A 21373-nucleotide genomic window follows, 5' to 3' on the forward strand; every position below is an offset into this window, starting at 1 on the left:
CCCACTTGTCTTTCTCTTCTATCCTCCCTGGACTCGTTGCCTGGCCTCAGGGTCAAACCCAAGAGAGAGAGGGGAGTGAGAGGAAAGAATAGAAAGCGGTAGATGAAGAGAAAAGGGCGAGAGAAGCAAGCAGGAGGTCGAGCAATAAAAAGAGTCACATAGGAGGGGAAAAGGGAAAGGCAGGTGGAGGGAGGTGAAATGATAAAAGACTGATACCTATATGCTAATTTGAGGAATGAGAGTTGAGGAATATATACACTGAAGATGTTGTCGATGAACAGAAGACAGAGGTAGATGCAAGGACGGGGTGTGCACACCAATATTACAGTAGAAGGCATGAAAGAATAGGCCGAGGATGTAAGGATTGTAAACACACACTAACTGTAATAACGTTTGCCCTCAGCAGGCTTCAGCAAGGTTGCTCTGTAGTTTGAACCTCAAGGTTTTTACATCACTTAGGATGAAAAGGGTATGAAAGAAGGAGACGAGTATAATGCCTGTTACTTCCTTCTTATTCACCTTCACCTTCCTTGTCTGCTTTCCTACAGCCATTCTACATCTCCCAGTGTCAAACCTTCGTCGACTCCCTTCTCCTTTCTTTTGTTCTATATTTCAGTTTGTCCATCCAGAGTCACTTCTTCTTAGTTCAGCCAATAACAGCGCTGCATTTTAATTGTATATGAGCAGATTAATTTCTTATCAAGTTTAGTGCTTTGCAGTCTTTGTGAGGGAAGTTGTTTGTATTCACAAATATTGATCGGAAAGTCCTCGAGCATACGGAAAGTCCTTTTGAATACAAATCTGTCTTTCTAAAAGGGAGAGAGATGAAGTGTCTGAATCTATGATGCTACACTTTCTTTACCAGCGGGTTTGCTCAGTGGGTAACACACATCTAGCTTGTCACCTTTTGCAGAACACAGAGCAGCAGCTGAGTTTCATAGTGATGTAAATTTGCTAGCTGGTTTGTGGAAGCAGCACATGCACATTTCATTTTTATTCTCCCACGTAAAAATGAGATGTTTGGTATTCTAGATGGAACAGAATTCATTTCTTCATAGTGCTAATTAATCATTTTGACTCAAGGGCTGATTCTGTTTGTGTAAGGAGGCCAAAGATGTGTCATGGCGCCAGTGTGATGTAGCATAACTTAAGCAGCAAGGAAGGTGATAAGTAAATAGCATTAGCAGACAATTGAAGTTCTTTTTAAGCATACTTTATTGCTAGCATCTCCCTTTTACCATAAAACAATCAATCAGGCATGCAAAAATCCCACTGGCTTTATACAAGACTTTGCCCACACCTGACCTCGTTAGCCCCTACCATTGAACAAAATAGGTCAAACCAAATAATACAATTCTAAACAAAGAACAGGAATAAAGTCATGCATGAAACTGACAAACTCATTTACTCAACTAAATGGTTTGTAAAGTAAAACACTGCATACAATATAACTCAAAAGGCTACTTTAAAGAAAACAAACAATACTATACAAAATGAAAACCCTCCATTTGGTTACACCCAGTGATCCAATCATTGACCTCATGACCCTATATAAACAGGAAGTAGTGGGCGGCCCTTCCCATACACCCGTCTCACATACAGGACCTGAATGCACAACATGGACACCATGGTAAGTATAACCAAAGCAACATAAAGAAACATAATTTACTAGACATGTGCCTGTAAACAGAAGAAAATTCAGATGATCTGATGGTTAGTAGTGTTTGCTTTAAAACACATGCATGGATGTAAAGAATGTAACTACTGCTACCACAAACAAAACCCGGGATATTGTGTGTTAAGAGAAGTTACACCAGCACTGTCTAAATTAAAGCATTATGGCTGACTGTAAAATAACAGAACACAGAATAACAATATACGCCAGTGACAAATGGCAAATGAATTCTGTCCTAGCCACTTTGTCACAGCCAGGTCTTTGAGTTTTGTGGTTTTTGAGACTTGTTTATCATTAGGTCATCTGGTTGTTTCCTTGTGTTTACTGTGATCTTAGTTTATATTTTTTTTTATTGAGCTGTTGGTTCTTTGTTTCAGGTTATTTCCATAATTTTATCCTGGTTAGGGGTGGTCCTTTATAAAGTTTCCTTATGTCAAATTCTGTGTGCCTGATGACCCTCCCACTGTCAAAGTCATGCTATTACTACGAATGGGCTGTCGTGGGAGGATCGCAGCTCTTCGTTCAGTCACTCCCTTTCATTCCACCTTGCACCACCCTACTAGTCTCTAAACTTGTTGAGTGAAATTCCCCCTTGTCACCTACTTTGAACCAGTTTGCAACAGTTACTGTCTTACTCGCTCAGATTTGCCTTCTGTGTCTTTAACAGTATTTAAGGTCTCAGTTTACATGTGTCCTTTGTTGTGGTGTCCTTTTTGGCGCCCGACTGTATGTTTCACTGGATTTTCCAGGATTCTCGTTACTTTGCTTACTGCCTCTGTTGTGGATGTATGTTTGAGACATTAATCGGCCAAATAAACGACCCTTTGGTTTGAACTCTGCTTCTGCCTGCATTTAGATGTGGACGTTGAGCTTCTTCTTTTGTGCAGTGATGCGCAGTGAAGGATAGGTATACTCCATGTCATGGTGCATGGTTAGGCTCATGAAATGTAAAAGTCTGCACAGGGAAATGAAAAAGTGCCTTTTTAGTCAGGTAGCATTGGTCTAATGGCATTTTTAAACAATAATCAAATAAATGGGAAAAGTGGCTTCCTTGCAAGAAAAATGAATAGAATAGAATAGAATAGAATAATCCTTTAATTAGGGGAAATTTGGTTGTAACAGCAGCCAGAAAGACACATATACAACAAACAGGACACAGAAACATACACAATTTTTCTTACATATTTACATTAAGGACAATGGTTACTATAAACAGAGTATTGTACAGTTATTAAATAAAATAAAATTAACTACAGATAAGAGGCAAACCCAGGTTATAGTGCGAATCGGTTGATTAAATTATTGCAGTCACAGCGCAGATGTAAACATCTATGATTGTTGGGAGCAGTTGTGATTGTACAGTCTGACAGCTGCAGGGAGGAAGGACCTGCAGAAACGCTCCTTCATGCATCGAGGATGCAGCAGTCTGGCACTGAAGGAGCTCTGCAGTTCAGCAACATTTACATGCATGGGGTGGGAGACTCTGTCCATCAGAGATGTTATTTTGGCCAGAGTCAACACTGTAAAAAATGACTGATGACACCACAGAGTCATAGAAGGTCTTTAAAAGTGCTCCCTGTACTCACCCTATTTTAAAAAATCTTCCTGTAACTAAAAAGTTTCTGTGCATGAGCAAATGGGTTGTAGACCTTTTGAATTGTTTTATATTATGTAACCTCTAGAAATGTCTGTGAAGGTTCTCAGTCATCCAGGTCATCGTAGTCAAAGGAGCTTGCAAAGAAAAGCGTCTGGACTTCTTTAAGTTGCTTGAAGACGTTTCACCTCTCATCCGAGAAGCTTCTTCAGTTCTAAGGTCAAATGGTGGAGAGTCCCAGATATAAACCTAGTGGGAGTGACCCCCCACAGAGGGACAAAAGGACCCCCTGATGATCCTCTAATCGCCTGAGCCAAGGTGGGGAAACTGGGCGTGGGTCCCAATCAGCCAGAGTTTCGGGTGTGTTCATTGTGAAACCTGGCCCCACCTTATCATGTGAATTCCTGAGGTCAGATGGCCCAGGATGTGAGTGGGCGTTAAGGCGTCTGGGAAGGGATCTCAAAACCTCTCAGACTTCTACATTGGAGAGACCAAACAGCCACTTCACAAGCGCATGGCACAACACAGAAGAGCCACCTCCACAGGACAAGACTCAGCAGTCCATCTGCATCTTAAGGATAAAGGACACTCTTTCGAGGATGCCAATGTTCACATTTTGGACAGAGAGGACAGATGGTTTGAAAGAGGAGTGAAAGAAGCCATCTATGTCCACTGTGAGCGACCATCTTTGAACAGAGGCGGGGGTTTACGACACCAACTCTCTGCCATCTATAATCCAGTTTTGAGATCCCTTCCCAGACGCCTTAACGCCCACTCACATCCTGGGCCATCTGACCTCAGGAATTCACATGATAAGGTGGGGCCAGGTTTCACAATGAACACACCCGAAACTCTGGCTGATTGGGACCCACGCCCAGTTTTCCACCTTGGCTCAGGCGATTAGAGGATCATCAGGGGGTCCTTTTGTCCCTCTGTGGGGGGTCACTCCCACTAGGTTTATATCTGGGACTCTCCACCATTTGACCTTAGAACTGAAGAAGCTTCTTGGATGAGAGGTGAAACGTCTTCAAGCAACTTAAAGAAGTCCAGACGCTTTTCTTTGCAAGCTCCTTTGACAACCTCTAGAAATGTGCATTTTATAGGTGAATGTGCAGAACACGTAGCCAAAACAAGTCTTTTGGTACTAACCGTTTTGTAGTTCTATTATGACGTCTTATTTCAGCTACATACAGGTAAACAGTTCATGTGGAGAGCAAAATATGAAGCACATTTGCAATAATGCAATCGTGGAAGCCATCAACTATTACTGCCGGAGTTTTAGAGCTGAAGGAGAATAGCTGATCTGTTCCCATAGCTTAAATCTGATTGGTAAAATGTCCAAAATAAGAGCTTTAAAGATCAGATAATTAAGATAATCACTGTGAGATAATGACATGTTTTTCAATAATGTATATTATACAGTATCTGCATCAACTCTTGAGTGGGTGATTTATGGATATAATGCTGAGTGAAATAATCTTCTCTTATGCTGCATGTAAAAGGTGGGATTTGTAAGGTTAAATGTCACTCATTAACAAAGTCTTAATTATTCGAACAGAGACACCACTGTTCTGTATCCTTCATGTATTAAAGACTTTACTGACAACAACCCCCCTTTAGCTGATTTATTGGTTAATAAAGATCAAATGATATTAAGAAAAACTCGGAAGATTTTCAATAAATACATTCAGCAGTAAACACCGCGCCGTCTGCAAGTAAACTTTCCTTGAGAGCTTTTCCTATGTCTCAGCTAGTAATGCCATCCGTGGCTCGAGGCATCAGAGACAATTACAATTTGGTTATATCGCTTCTTTTCTTCACCAGAGGTTCTTGCTAATTTGATGCTCTGGCGAGGAAGATCGTTGGCTTTAATACAAATCATGTTTCAATCGTTACTTGAAGACCTTAAGCCCCAGCCCGGTTCTCTGGAGGACCACAGTAATGAGGCCTGCTGGGATTTCAATCATTTTTACATCTGTTGAAAAATAAGGAGAGAAGAGAAAAATAAAAGAGAGGGAGAAAAAAAGAGAAAATCAGCCACCCACAACCCTCCCCTCCCCTCCCCACAGAAGAAAAAAAAATATTTGTTTTGAGGATTGATAATGAAAAAAATATATAAAGAGCTGCTTTTTTCTTCTACATTTGTGCTCTCAAATTTCTCCGGCCTTGACATCTCCCAGTACAGTACCTCAATGCTGAAAACTCCCCCAACAATTTCTTAAGCCCTCTTGTCTCCCTCTCCTTGTTGCAAAATAAATAAATCCGTCTGATATTTGATTTCAGACACCTCTTTATTGTACAAACGTACTCTTTCTCCCCGCCATCTGCGCCGTCTCTCAGAAAACAGTAGCTCCCCCCACTGCACAGAAACTTTACTTCCTTCCTTTTTCACACCACCCGCTCGCCTCCTTTGTATTCCCAGCTTTAATTCGCTTTAAGTTAAAAGGAACAAGAAACATGCAGCCTTAAGTGCCAACAGCAGTAAAGATGAGAATTAATCCTGCCTGGGAGCCTCAACACAAAATACTGTGTATTCTGTACACAAAATTAATTAATAAATAAATAATCTTAGCTCAAAACAGGTAATACCTTTTTGCAACATGTAACTTTCATTGGTCTTTTTTATTTCAGTGTTGCCATGGAGATTTTCAGAAAGTAATGTTGGCTGTGAGTTTGGATAAAGCAACATGAACGATGTGTAATTTATTCTCTCGTTAAATCACATTTTCCAATTTGGTGTGTGTGTCTGCTCTGACGCATGCCACACTCTGTGCCCAGAACTCTGAGATAAGTATGTGACACATGATTATGAATTACTTAGCAGCTCCATTTCACTCACAATTAAGACTCCACTAATGCATCAGTTTGAAAATATCACCGCCTTGATTATAGCAGCTTCTCAAGATTTGGTGAAGGCCAGCGTAATAAAGACAGTAGGTCTGCATACATATACCAGAAAATCAACTGAAATTCAATAAATATCATATCTTCATGACATCTTTCTGTGAATTAGGGAGCTAGTTTCTGTGAAAAAACATGTTTTCGTTCCTCACCTCACAGTATTTAATTTCACTCTCTACTTTTAATGCCTGGAGTGCAGCTTATTTGGTGGGAACGTGTTTTAGGTTAGCGGGGTAAGACTGTCCCAGGTGAGGAGAAATGGCTCCGAAATCTACATTGCAAAGCAGCCGAGAGGGTTATCCACAGTCTTGCAGCACTGATGTAACGGTTACAGAGGAAGGTCCCATTTATAAAACGCTTCCTTTTTTTTAGCGCTAAGAGAGTTTCGCAAAAATACACAAGTTCATTAAGAGGCTCGCATCAGTTTCAGCACATGTTCATGCATCCATCCAATCACAGGTTTCCTGTCTGCTGGTGTAAGAAGACTCTAACAACACTTTACATCATTGATGCCAACAGGTTAAAGACATCTCCCTTAATGCAAATAAGCTTCTTTTCTCTCACATTATTGTCTGATTGAGCTCACCGTGCATTATTACTCTTCTCCCTAAAGTGGATTAAGGAGTTTGTCCTAATGCAGGATTTGTTGGTTCATCTATTCATTCACGATCTGATGACTTTTGTATCCATTGTGTTTGTACCAGCTTGCCCTGTTTTGAGTCCATATTTTTTTTTTAATTTGAGCATTAATGACAAAGTATTGATGGGAGTGTGGACTGGTTATCATCTGTTATCCCCTTGAATGTAATTTGTCATCTCAGGTCAAACTGTTGTGATTGTGTTGTATTTATTCTCTGCAGTTGCATCTAACATGAAAAAAGCATCAAAATCTGTTACTGTGTATCTGTATACAAACTGTGTTAGTGTGTACAAACAGTAAGTGAGGTATTTTCTGACTTGTTCTATCTAAAATGTTTTGATACCTGTGGCAATATCTGATCACTTGATCGTTTCTGAGAAAAATCTAATATATTTTTGAATATCAAGCTATCAGGCAGACATATCACTGAAATCTGGCTGCCGGAGCAGCCTTTGAAGCCTCCTGGCAGAGCTGCGCCAGGGAGCTCCGAGCTGGCTGCATTGAAGTTAGCGTTAACACTCCACCTCCACGGCAGATCAGAAGCTCCCTGTAGCGAGACACCTCACCTCAACGCCACAACTTCAGAGGCAGGCCCGCCTCTACGGGTGGAGAGGACGGCTTGCTTTGCTTCTCGCATCAACACATGTGTATGTTGCTGCTGCTTTCTGTTTGACTGATGCTTCTTCTGTGCGCGCTCGTCTGTCTTCCTGCATCAACGGTCGACTTCCTCCTCTCTCTCTCTGCCTGTCACTTTGACTTTCCAGCTTGGCCTCCCAAGTGCTTTTTTGTCCATCTCATTGCTTCTTCAGTTAGCTGACAACACTGTGTATGTTCACCTGCCAGTTTACCTTCATAGTTGTCAGTTTGTGTGACAACCTCTCCGTTGACTTCCTCTTCACCTCTGCCTGCATTGCTCTTACTGATCTGGGTTTGACAGACGACAAAGGAAGGATTTTCATGCACGTTTTTTTTTTTTTTTTTACTGCACCCATGATTTTATTTATTAAAGGACAAAAGATATCCAAATCTATCTGGCCCTATGAGAACAAAATAAGTTCCCCCTAAACCCAATAACTGTTTGTGTCACCTTTGGCAGCAAAAACTGCAATCAAGCATTTGTGATTACTGGCAATGAGTGTTTCACATCACTGTGAAAGGTTTGGACCACTCTTCTTTGGAGAATTGTTTAAATCAATTTGTTTTAATGCATCTTGATCAGATTTGAATCAAGACCTTGAAGAGGCCACTCCAAAACCTTCATTTTGTCTTGTAGAGAGCAAAATTCATGAGTCGGTCAATAACAAGTCGTAGAGGTCCTGAAGCAGCAAAGCAGCCCCTGACCATCACACTTCCACCTCCATGTTTGACTGTTGGTATGATGTTCCCTTTCATGAAATGCTTCTAATGGGCGTCATATCTTCTAAAAAGTCCAGATTTTATCATGTCAGTCCACAGAATATTTTCCCAAAAAACTTGGGGATCATCGAGATTGTTTTTTGCAAATTTTAGATGAGCCTTTGTGTTGTTTTTGGTCAGCAGTGGTTTTCACCTTGTAACTCTCCCATGGATGCCATTTTTCCCCGTCTCTTTCTTATAGTTAAATGATGAACTCTGACCTTAACCGAAGTGAGGCCTGCAGTTCTTTAGATGGTGTCCTGGGATTTTGTGAGACTTCTTGGATGAGTGTTTGGCGCGTTCTTGGAGTTCACCACTGTTCCGAGTTTTCTCCATTTGTGGATAAAAGCTCTCAGTGTGGTTCGCTGAAGTCTTCAACCAAAGTCATCACACTTTATCCTTCTATCTTACATACAGTAAATGTGTGCCAGCAGGAAATGTTAGTAAAGGGTGTTGTTAGCAGCAGTCAGTCTGTTCAGCTTACTCTTCTCAAAAGGTAATGTTTGTCTACGATTTATACTTTATGTGCTACAAATAATCTGAAGACAACCTGCTTTAACTTGTCTTCATACTGATGTCATTCATGAATTATTTGTACCTTTCTGTATAATGGCTGAAGTCTGGGGCTGTGAGCGGGTGACTGTTTATGAGCTGTTTGCATTTGTGTACTTGCGTATGGTACATAATGCTGTATTAATAATAATTATAATTTATAAAGCACCTAAGATCAGAGTTTACAAAGTGCCTCATCAGACAAGCAAATACAAAACGCTAAATTTTAAAAATGAGCCAAAAAGATAAAAATGAAAGTAGAGAGCAAGAAAAAAGACAAAATGCAAAATTTAAAAGAATAATATCAATATAATTAACAAATGCCTAATAAATAAACATTAATATGTACCAAGGGAAAAACACAATGAAACCAATAATGAAGAAAATCAATTCACAAGAAAACAAACAAACAACAACAAAAAAAATAAAGATAATAATAAGAGGCAACAAATACTCAAATGTATCATATTTAATACATGAAACCTTTCATCATGAGTATGATTCCCCCCAAAAAAACCTAAATTCATTTTTAAGGTATAAAATGTGAATAAAAAAAAAAATGCTGGATTCAGGAAATGTTACAGAATAAAACTAATTTTGCAAAACTGCAAATTATGCAAATATTAATTTTTTTTTTGTTGTTGTCAGGAGATTAACAAACACGTTATTTTTTTAAAAAGAAAGTGAACTCTCATTCAATTATTTCAAGGTTCAGGCTTTAAAGGATCAAAAGTCTGTTAAAAATGTGATCTACAGGAAGTCACAGATTTTTCAATCCAAAGCCCTCGTGGCAAAGGTGCATGAGCAGTGAGTTATCCTTACATAAAATCTAGTCGGACTCATAAACAGTGAGTAACCACCTGCTCCAGCAAACAGACAAAATGTTAAAAGATCAAGGCGACAGATACAATGGTGCACTGTCACACCACACTTCAGAGCAATCAGCCTGACAGACAGTCAGCCAGTGAGGGTATCACAGGCTCAGGCCTTCTCCTCTGCAGTTGTCAGACACTGGATGAGTGACAGCTAACCTCCCTCAGTGCCACTTATTGATCAGCCTGGGACTGCTGCTGCAATCCACACATGTATTGCTGTGTGTATTGACAGACAGAGAGAGAGAAAGAGAGAGAGAGCATCACAATGAATCACTTTGGGTTCAGAGGTCATAAATACAGTTTTTAGTAACCCCCCTTTTTAAATGGTCTACTTCTACAGGTGCTGGCAGCAGGAATCTACCCGACACAGAGCTGTGTAAGAGCACATGTAGTGACACAACAACTTCATTTTCCTTGAAGTTGAATCTTTTTGGTCCTTCAAGTAAGCAGATACATAAATTAAGAGGAATCACAAAGAATATCAAAATGAACTATTGTATAATCTTTGTTGATTGGTTCAGTTTCATAAGCTTTGCTTTATGTGTTTTTCCAAACAGGCTTTGGCCGGTGAGCACTTTGAGTCCTTCAGTTTATAAAATGTGCTAAATAAAGATGGCCTGACTTAATTATGATTATAAAGTTCAAGCGTTGTGGGTTCTGATCTTTTAAAGTAGCTACTTAATCAACCTTGAGGGCTGAATGATCTTTTCTTGATACTGAAATTCAGTTAATCTGAAGCTAAAACTGTTGTACAGTCACAATCTGTATATGAAAGATGGACATAGCTACCAGCTCTGAAACGTGACACCAGCACATAAGTGTCTTAAACCAGCAGGGGGAGACTCTTTTGTTTGCAGGAAGAGATCTGATTGTATAGAAATCGATGGGAAAATGACCCATCGGCTCCTTTGATCTGTAATTCAAGCCAAACTTGATGCATTTCTGGGATCACTTCCTCTCTTTAACTCTTATTTAATAAAACATGTTTATTTTGTAAATGTATGCCGTGATTAGAGTCAAATAAGAAGTAAGCCTGAGTGTGTGGCTACACTGTGATTGCTAAATCATCCCGCAAGTCAGGTTTTCAAAAACTAAGATGTAGATTACGTAAAGAATTAAAAATAAAACTCAGCATAAACACTAAAACAGAGTTTTATCAACCAGTGGGTGAATATATATTGGAAAAACCCTCTGGCTGGACACATATAGCAATTCATGCCTAAATGGAATGGGGGGGGGGGTCCCATAAGAAAAAAGTAGCTGTCTGAAAAAGCTAAAGTAGAGGCTGAAAAAAGTGGAGGTTGGAGGCTAAATGAATCACAAAACCTGATAAAAATGTTCCAGACTGTGTCAGACATCATACACCACATCTCCTAGCGTGAAATAATTCTGGCTGGAGTCCTCAAAAAATATATTATAAGCTGAGCCATTTAGAAGCCAGTGAGTTAAAAGGTAAATGGCCTCTGTAAGGCTGGGAAAGCACTGCACAGGTATAAATTTTACCAAAACTGCTGCCAGGAAGCCAGAGCTCCCTGAAGCTAGCTCGCCGGGCTTGTAGCAGGTTGTCTCACAGCCCCCTGCTTCACGTTTTTTCTAAGGCCTTTAATTCCTGGCTGCAGCAGGGGTAGCGCACTGCTAGGCCTTCTGACTCCTCCAGCAAATAATCATTATAGTGCTCCAATACTGACACTGTGTGGTCACAAATAGTACTGCATCAACTCAAAAGCTCCAGAATGATTAAGCACAGTTTCCTCTTTTATTTCCTTTGTTCTTGCTGTTTTGTTTTGTTGTCCACACCACTTCTACCCATCATTTTTTCTACCATTACTTTCTAACAGTCTTCTTCCTTTTGACATTCTCTGTAGCTCCTCAAATGTTTCCATTCTGTGGAATTCTCAGCTGATCTTCTCTGGGCCACTAACTGCTCTCTTACATTGCTTAACCTTTTCTCATCAGAATGTTTTTCCTTTGTTATACCACCTCTTGTTATCCACCCTTCTTTAACTTTGACCCTCTACCCCCTTCCTTTTACGCCTTTCTTTCCTTTGCAAGCAAATTTTCCTTCTTTTTTTAAAAGGATTCTATTTTCTTCCTCTTTATGTCTCCCTCAGCAGAGAATGTGCTTTTCTTTTGGTTCTCTTCTTCTACTCTTTCTAACGCTCTGTGTCTCTTTTTCCCTCCCTCTTCAATTGCCTAAACTCATTGTGGAAAGTAGAGCATCTATTTATTATTAAAGAGAGTCGCTGTGTGGTGAATGGAAGAGGTTATATAAACATTTGTGCTCTCTGCACTTTGTTGCTCACTTGGTTTTACAGAACACCTGGGACCGGCAGTACCGATACCTTTACTGATAACTAACCAGGTCAGAAAAAAGAAATCATTTCCTTTTAACCTATTGGTTCTGCTGTGGTTGACAAACGCTGAGCTGAGCTTAAAATATTGTACTGCTTTACAGCTTGTGGGGAGGTATATGGTTTAAGACTTGAAATGGGAACTGAAATTTGATCAAACATAAACCAAAATCCGAACTTTATACCTTATAATTTGATTTCTTTTCCTCCAAAACCATGGAGGACAATCTTTAACAGCCTCCACTATTCTGCTTTTAGCCCACAGGAATTTGCAGGGGGGATTAAGTGGGATTGCCGGTGATGTTGCAACCATGAAGTTGGTTGACGCTTGGCTCATGGGCTGACATTGTAGTACACCCTAGGGTGTCAGATGGCACCGCAACCAGCAGTCAAATACTAGAAAGAAAAAAACCCTCCTACGTCTGTTTCTAATCATTCTGGAAAGCATGACTAGGTCAAGCAAAGGTTTGAAGGAACATTTATCGAGACCTTGAATCTTAGATTCATTACCCAGTGTTTTATTTTCATGTTGTTTCATGCAGGTCACATGAAGCAGAACAGCTGGTAAACAAAAACATGTCATTCAGTCCACTTATATTTTCTCTTCCAGGATAACTATTGCCTTTGCAATGTGACAAAAAATTAACACATCCAACACACAAACAAAAAAAGCTGAAAATTGTCCACAAACCTTTGGCCAATTAGTATAGTGCGCACACTGAAATACTACAATAAAGCTGTGGTCACACACTGAATTCCCAAATTGACCAAGAAGCATTAAGAATCATGTGTTTGCTCAGTTGCATGAAGGTGTGTAGATGGTCGGGGTTGAATGGGTTCAAACAGATATTTTTAAAGTAAAAATGATAAAATTCTAATAATAGATAACTAGTAGTTGTATCCTAAAATATATTTAGGATTGTAGCTAAATAGCTAACCTATCCTATTCTGTTAACAAACGAAAAACAAAAGGAAAACAAAAAAATAGTGTAGTGAACTTGTCTTTGTGATTTCGCTTATTGTGGTGGTTTGATTTCAGCAACTTTTATCTGTGGTTGTATTGTTTTCTTCTGCACTGTGCTTTTACTGACTTTTGTCTCATATCAAAGCAGTTTTATGTACAGATAAAATGTGTTCTATCTTATACACTCTCTTTCATCCAAAAGGGAGCTTTTATATCTTTGAATGTGGTGGTCATGTGCCAATATGGCCACAAGAGGGAGCTAAAACTCCACAAACGATTGAGAATTTTCTTCTTTGTCTCACAGCAGCTGATAAATCAAATAATTCATCAGGAACTTCGACTTTTCTAAAAGAGCAAACTAATATTTGGTGCAGGCAAAAATGACAACCTTTATTGAAATTTTTATTGTTCAAATAACAAACAAATGGATAAAATCTTGACTTTTTTCTGGCATTTGTTTTACAGAAAAGTCACTGATCAAGGTTTTTAAATCTTACTCCCATGCAGATCTGATTTAATGGTCATAACTGAAAGGCTTTTTTGATGCCTGTGTTTCTCTGAACCCTTTTCTACCATCCTGAATGTTTGCAGAAAGAAAAGTTCTCCTTGATACCAACAGGAGGCGTCAAATACTCTGGTATAGGCCTAAGAAAACTGTCTCAAAGGTGCAGTCCTCCTATGAGGTATGTCTAGCAGCATTAGCATCCAGGTCCTAGCACCTGCAGACAGTTTGCCATATATGATATTTGACCTAAATGGTGTATCATTCTAACATGGTTTAATCAGCTATGTGATTACAGAATCCAGTGCACACAATCTGTGCATGTACTGCACCTGCACAATCACGGCTTGGTTGTTGGACTGAGGGTATTTGGTTGAATTAAGTTGCACAGTGTCATAGTGCTTTATAAAAAGCAGTAAGTAAGTAAGTAAAAGGGTATTAAAGGTGTACAATTTTGTGTCAATCTCATAATTTGTCAGTGAAGATGTTCAACTAAAAAATTTGCTGTTAAAAACTGTTAAACAGACACTGAGAAGACTAATTTGAACTTTTCAGACAGGCATGTGGATGCTGGTGTGTTTGTGTGTGTGTTTACACTGTGACCTTTCCTTCCTGTGAAAGCAGTGGGCAGTCTGTTACCCAGAGTCCCTAGCGGGGCCAGCTGTCAGGGCCTCCATCCAGTCCAGCGTTTTTCAGCTCAGACTGTGGGAAAGTGGGAACCCCAGCGAGTCCCATAAGGTTTGCTAATATCTAACAACTGCCTTCCTTTCTCATCCTGCTTCCCGCACCAAACGGCTAAAAATAATGCTCTGGCCATGGATTTCCCGCTTTGTCCCAAAATACAGCAGTGACATCAAACATGTTCTTTTGGAGATTTTACTTCCAAATTTTTCTCTCTCTAAGCTTTGATGTTGTCATTTCTGTTGCTTAGCTAGAATCCTATTTAAACTTTAAACTGTATCCAAATGATGCACTTCTACATGCACAGATTTTCATGCACCATGAAAGGAGGTGCATGCACAATGAAACAAATAATGCATTTTATTAGTTGTGAGTGAGTTCCTCACCTTGCAGACAAAGTTAACCTAAACATTAACCACACCAGGTTGTGGCGGATCTCCAGAGCAAAACGAGATATGGCGCTCCCAGCTGCGGTCTAGGATGGTGGAGCTGAAGTCTGTCCCATTGTCCTATACATGATATTCTCTGGGGAAGCAGCTGAATTATATCAAGAACTGCCACAACAGCTACCTGGCCAGTGGGCCAGCTGGCAGTAAAGACAACAGGGAAAGAAACCTTGTCTGACGGGTCTGCAGTGACTGAACTCTCAAAATAAGAGGCAGTTGTCTGATTACAAATGGTAGCATTGTTTTAGATGGAGGAAGCAAATACAAATAGTCCCATAAATATAATTTTAATATAAATATATTTACAGCTTTCTAAAAGTTTCTTCACAGTTTGATGTCCCAGTCCCCTCATAATGTCCCAGTTTCTATGCTTTATGGTTGAAATATTCTAAGACTAACCCAACTTGGCTGGATGGATAGATGAATGGATGGTTGGTTGCATGGCTGCCTGAGTACACACAGCACTTAACCCCATCACTGAATACCACACCACATCAGCAGAAGGCCATTACTGTTCAGGAAATATGCTGAATTATTCAATCACTTCCTCTCTGCATTCTCTACAGGATGCAAAGTGTTGCAAGAAAATCACAGTGTGTGTGTGTGTGTGTGTGTGTGTGTGTGTGTGTGTGTGTGTGTGTGTGTGTGTGTGTATTGAAGTGCTCACAAAGAGTGTGAGTGCAATCAAATTCTTGTCATGACCTACATTAGGTCACCTTCTTGCACCAAATTGAATCAGAATATACAATAGTAACGTCTAAGGTATATTAAAAATACAAAAACTCATGTTTTACAATATTTGTACTGGAAAAAAGACACATAATTTGCAGCTTTAGCATATTATGAATGTGTTTTTATTTATAAAGTATATTTAGATCGATGAAATTGGTTTTATATCACAGCATTTTTACATAATCTAGTATAGACAAGCCACCTTTTTATCATTACTGTATATATCACTGTCATATCACTGTCACTATTTAAATGGACATGACTTTAAAAGCTCAGATTGAGTTGTTGCTGTTAAACGATTAGTTACTATTTTCCATATGTATATTTTTTACATGAGCTGAAGAAAAATTCTGCCTATTTAGATGAAAATGAGGAAAACATTTTAAAATTCCCATTTGCGGAGGAACTGTTGAAACCTGTACTTTCTGAAAATAAATGGAATTGTTGTTTCTAGGACTGCATTTATCCACAGTTAGTTTTCCAGGTATGAAATGTCGTCTCAACATCTGTTTCCTCCTACATATAAACACTTGTGTTTTGCGGTTGTGGTCTTTGCTTCGCAGTTTTGTTCTTAACAAGCCCCACCGTTTTTTGGTATTTCTGTTACTCGACCAAACAAAGCAAACCAGTCTCATGTGTGCCTTCAAAAAGGGGGTGGGAACATTTCTGGAGCAAATGGGTTGTCTTAGTCCTTGAACACAGCTGCATCTGGACTCCACTGGGTCAGCAACGCGCATCTGCAAAACGAATGGACAGACATTCTTGTTGATGCTGACTGGCTGGCTGTGCTTTGAGAACACAAAAACTACATGGAAACCTAAACGGTCATTAAGCCATCTTGAACTGAACACATTTCTGAAAAACTGGGGGCTTTGGAGCCCTGGCCGTCCCCCGCCTCTCCTCTACCATTTCCCTGCATCATGGTTTGATGAAAACATCTGAATGAGAACCCAGCCACTCTGAAGTGCACCAGAAAAAAGCTGAAGACAGGACTAGGCATGAAAGAATGAGTGTGGGAGGATGGGATGGACGTGAATTCCAGAGAGGAGGGAGATGAGTTTTGTCATCCCAGCAGCAGAAACAGGAAGTGAGTTAAAACCTCTCGCTTGACCTCCAGACCTCTGCAGATAACATTCCCACCCTCCCCCATCTCTGCAGCTGTGTGAAGCCCTCCCTTGCTTCCTAAATCTGACTCTCCCACTTGTTTCCTGTAAATCACTACAACTCCATCAATCTCCTCTGATAACGGTCTCCTTGCCAAAGCATGACTTAAAATGAATCAGCCAGTTTGTTTTTAAAATCATATTGCTTAGGTTGTAAAGTTTTATATTCATCATGGTATTTTTGTGTGGATACATTGCAGTCAGTAAGTCAGCTTCTATTTTATGGGCGTTTTACAACTTTACCACAAGTTTTGATAGATAAAATCTAGAACAGTTTCTCCTATGCACCGATTCCTAACAGCTGGCAGATACAAGTCGAACAGGCCTGATGGACCCCACAGGATCATTGCAAGATAAACTCTGAACCCCTTAACCCTTTAAGACCTACCATAGAACCAAGTCCGCCAGAGCTTATATTATATTTTTACATGCTGTAGAGCCATTTTTGGGAGCATTTCAAGTTGATATACATCAATACAACCATTATAGCCCAAATTTTAATAATATATATGCATTAAGTGTACAGTAATTACATAAATTGCCAAAAAAAAGTGCAATAAACTACCAAAAAATTGAAAATCGTTTTTGTTTTTTTAACATATATTTCTAATTAGAGAAATTTAAGAGGCTTATCCCTCAAAACTGTACAAAAAAGTTGCACAAAATAGTTTCCCACCACAGGAAATTTATTTTGAGTGTCTTCATATTTTTATTTTTGAAATTCACCAATTTTTACATACTGCAGGAAAAACGAAAATAAATGTTATAATGCAAATTTGCAAAAAAACTGAATATGCATCAAAATAAACTATTTCCAGCAGTGCAATTTGAGTCCTAAGAATCCCAGAAACGACACAGAAAGTCATAAAGTCAAAGATAACTTTTAAAAACACCAGTATAGGCTCATAAGGCCCTGATGGTAAAAAACTACATTTCTGCAAAAATGACGTCACTTCCGGTTTCGGGTAGGTCATGGCGGAAATGCGATAGTTCGCGCTGATGGACGTATTGTTACGAACAGCTGATCGGATCGGCAAAGCGTGTGTTTGGAATATTATGTTTTTGTTGCTGCAAGTGCTTTTTATGCAATTTTTGCAAAGCTATATGTGGAAGGAAACCGTGACCGAGGACAAGATGATGACATAAGATGTAAGTATAACTCCTCTGGTTTCATATGCAAAAAAAAAAAAATTGCGCTAGCTTACGTGGTTGCAGTGCTACCTGGATTTAAAAATAGTTACGCTAAACGACCGGCTTTAAAGGGTTAATGTAAACTCACCTGCCACTTATATTCGGTTGTTGATACAATAATAATAAGTTGCAGGATATTTAAAGCTGCGCACTCATTTGTAAGTTTATGAGGTGCACTGAAACTAGTGATGCAACAGTCCTGCAATAACTTTTTAACATTTTAGAGAGGCACTGATTCGATTTAATGGGCCTTTTAGAGTCTGCAGCATGCAGTGCTGTTAAATTATAATGCATAATACTGAGAACTGTTTCTGCTATTCAGTGTACCCATCACTGCTGTAATTGGAGATGACAAAATATTATAGAAAACAGAGAGGCAAAAGCTCACTTGAGATTGATTTTTCGGAATGAAGGCAGGGATATGCGAACGGGAGGACTCACTATTCTTTGGAGCATTGTGAGGTTTTGTTTTGTTTTTTTAAGAAAGTGATTTAAGATATAGGATGAGGGGTTTGTGCTGGCCAAGTTTTGATAGTGTCAGTACTTTTTAAACCTTTGGCTCTTCCTCTCATTGTGAACCAGAGCTCATTAGCACACATTCAGTAATGGGGAACGTGATCTGGGTTTATACCATCGTGAGACAGATTAGTTTGAACATACTGGTGATGTGGTGCTGTAAGAGTAAATCTGTTTGGAACAGAAGAAAGAACTACGTGTCCAGACATTTGATGGGCATACAAGCTTATCCAAAAGCTGCTTAGTAAAGTATCTGTGGAACTGAACTAAAAGTCAGGAGTCTTAGCTGCTTGTTACGGGGCGGAGGCTGTCCCAATGTCACACCAATTTCGCCTAAGAAATTGTGTTTTAAAAAGGTTTGTGTGCCGCAATCCTGAACTCACAGAGGCTGCAGAGCAGAACCAGTATGCTGTGGACTACACGGGCAGCATACTATTTCTCTATCATTTGTCACACACTATTACCAGAAGTATTCATTTTATCTGCATTCACACTAATATGACCTTGAGTGGAATCCTACGTTGGCTCCCAAAAGTGTTCAGTCAGGTTGAGGTGATTTCACGTGGCATACCACTTCATGGCTGAGTTACTGACATTCTTAATTGCCTGCACTTTGTGAAATATTTCACAACCAACATTGCTGCATGGGTGGCATCCTATCACAGTGGCATGCTGGAATTCACCGAGCTCCTGAGAGTGACCCATTCTTTCACAGATGTTTGTAGAAGCGGTTTGCGTGCCTATGTGCTTGATTTTACACAACTGTGGTCATGAAAGTGATTGGAACACCTTGTTTCAGTGATTTGGAAGGGTGGGTGGATACCTGCTTTCATGTGCACACAGTTGTGCTTGTGTCTACGTGCCCTCTATAACATCACCGCAAATGAATTCTGTGGTAAATGTTGTTCAGATTGACATAATACAAGAATTTATCCCTTGTAGTGCAGTATCCTTATACATTTTTTTCCTTGCCTTCCTCCAATCATGCCATCTACCTGTGCAAATACCAGTTTTCCTACAGGAGCTTTCACACGTGTGCAGCTCAAACATTCGGAAAAGCCACAGCTTAACCTCTTGTCTTTTCCAGACTCCCAGCCAGCATCTAAGCCATCTGAATCCATTTTGTGACTTGAGTCATATCATAACAGACCTTGGCCACAATCGGAGCAGAACTGTTAATGTTTTCCACAACATTAACATTACTTATTGTTCCATTATCAAAAGTTATGTTGGGAAGTGTAAACACAACAACAAAAAATCATGTGCATGTATAATTTGATAATAAACACCAGCGACAGTGAATATAGGCACATAAGGTCACCACCAAGCAAGACACTGATTCCTTCATCGCATCCCAGGCTGCTGTTCTGAAGCCGGGCTGTTCTGAAGCCTGGCCTCTAACCTTCATTCATTTGCATTACTCTTCTTGTGCTGGTCAATTGACAGCTATAAACCACAGTGATGAATCTGTGTGAGGCCAGTCTCATCTATCTAAGTGATGGCACTTAGTCGTTGCAGAGCTACAGGCTCTTTCGTGTAAACACACAAGAATGGTTTGTCGAGTGATTGACAGCTGTATGGGCTTTTGATAGACAGCCGGTTTTGTTCTTGAGAGGTCATGAGACCGACTCCTAGGGTGCACCGGGACAGCAGCTCCATTCGAACAACAGCGAAGATTCACAAGTTGGAGAGGGTAGGGGGTCGGGCAACGTGGGGGATAGCTCCTCACCTCTGGACGCCTACTGCTTCACCAGTAGGGTCAGAAGTCACAAATGGAAGTGGCATCACTCATCAGCCTGTCTCATCACTGGAGTGTAGCAAGAAAGCTTTAGTAAATGGTAAAACACTCATCTATTCCTTGAAAGTCATTCTTATTGCTTGCCTGGTGTGTTTTGTAACAATTAACCATATGTTACAAAACACACTGTTTGATTCACAGTTTTTACTCTATTTGTCATATTATTCTTCTAAAACATATTCTTTATGTTGGAGAGTGTTAATGAGTAACAGGTTTTGAGCCTGAGGTCTGTACAGTATCAATTTAATTTCTTTAAATTGTATTATCTTTTGCAAAGTCCCAATTTGATTATGCTGTGGCTCTTGGTTTATTGATTTTAAACTAAAGTTATAGAGGAGACGCATTTTTCAGGCTCTTACTTTTATTCAGCTGCGTGCCAAACTGCCTTCGCTTTTATTCTTAATAAATATAGAACATAACTGGCAGTAAAGCCAGACATACTGACCTTGATTAAAGTCAGTGCCTGATGAATGGAAAAAGAAATGAAGATACGCAAGCAACTGTGCATATAAAAAGTTAGATGCAGTAACCTAAGAACATTTATAAATGGGAAAATGTAATTTCTTGCCCAACATCACTTTGCTTTGCTACTTTCCGGTTATAAGAAGTATTAACAAAGTATTGTGTTACTGGTTGCACTGTAGACTTATTTAGGCAGCGAATCACAGCTGCTACCTTGGGCCATGTGTGATAAATGATCGGTGCTCCAACCAAGAAACAAACTCTGAATCTAAAAAATTAAACCAAAGTCACCTAAAGCCTCAGTTCTCCTAATGGACACTGGAAGCTGAGTCAGTCCTCATAGACCACTATGTTAGAAATGGCCAATTTCATCAATAAAATGAAAATGTAGAATCCTGTGGACAATAATAAAGTACTAGAAGACAAACTTTATTATTGTCCACAGGATTCTGGAGTTGCCCACCCCTGTCCTAGGCTAATATAGTGTCTGCATCTGATCTGACTACATTGGGTAATGGCTTTTTCACATACAGCTACATACAGTACAATTGCTAATATTGAGAAGGGCTGCAGTACAATTGAGAAAGGCTTATGTCCTGTGGCATAGGGCTCATGGTTTGTGCTTCACCATACTCTGATGTAGTGTTATGTACGGCCCAAAAATGGCTTCCGTGATCTAACAATGAGCCCCAGGACATGAAGAAAACTTGTAGGTGAGGTGATTTGTTGTAAAGTAACTGCTGCAAAACATTTGTATCAGTGAATAAGCACTAAAATCATATAGCATACTTGTGTCCCTTTTACTAATTGAGTCAGAAGTCACAGAAAAAAGTGCAAAAGTGACAGACGTTTATCTGTGCTGGGTAAATAAAAAGGCTAATGAAAAAGAAAATGGACCAAAAAAGGCAAGAGGCGTGGACTGTTGCACTCAGTGA

At 39.7% G+C, this 21373-nt stretch overlaps 1 long non-coding RNA gene across 1 annotated transcript; it reads left to right on the forward strand.

Annotated features, from left to right (window-relative positions):
* Positions 1–1148: 1148 nt before the first annotated feature.
* On the forward strand, positions 1149–10075 carry LOC101475648 (uncharacterized). The gene is made up of 3 exons (XR_003024621.2): positions 1149–1630; positions 7218–7457; positions 9973–10075. It is a non-coding gene; the product is annotated as an uncharacterized LOC101475648 (long non-coding RNA).
* Positions 10076–21373: the final 11298 nt, after the last annotated feature.

This window comes from Maylandia zebra, linkage group LG10, assembly GCF_041146795.1.
Source record: "Maylandia zebra isolate NMK-2024a linkage group LG10, Mzebra_GT3a, whole genome shotgun sequence".
NCBI lineage: Eukaryota > Metazoa > Chordata > Actinopteri > Cichliformes > Cichlidae > Maylandia > Maylandia zebra.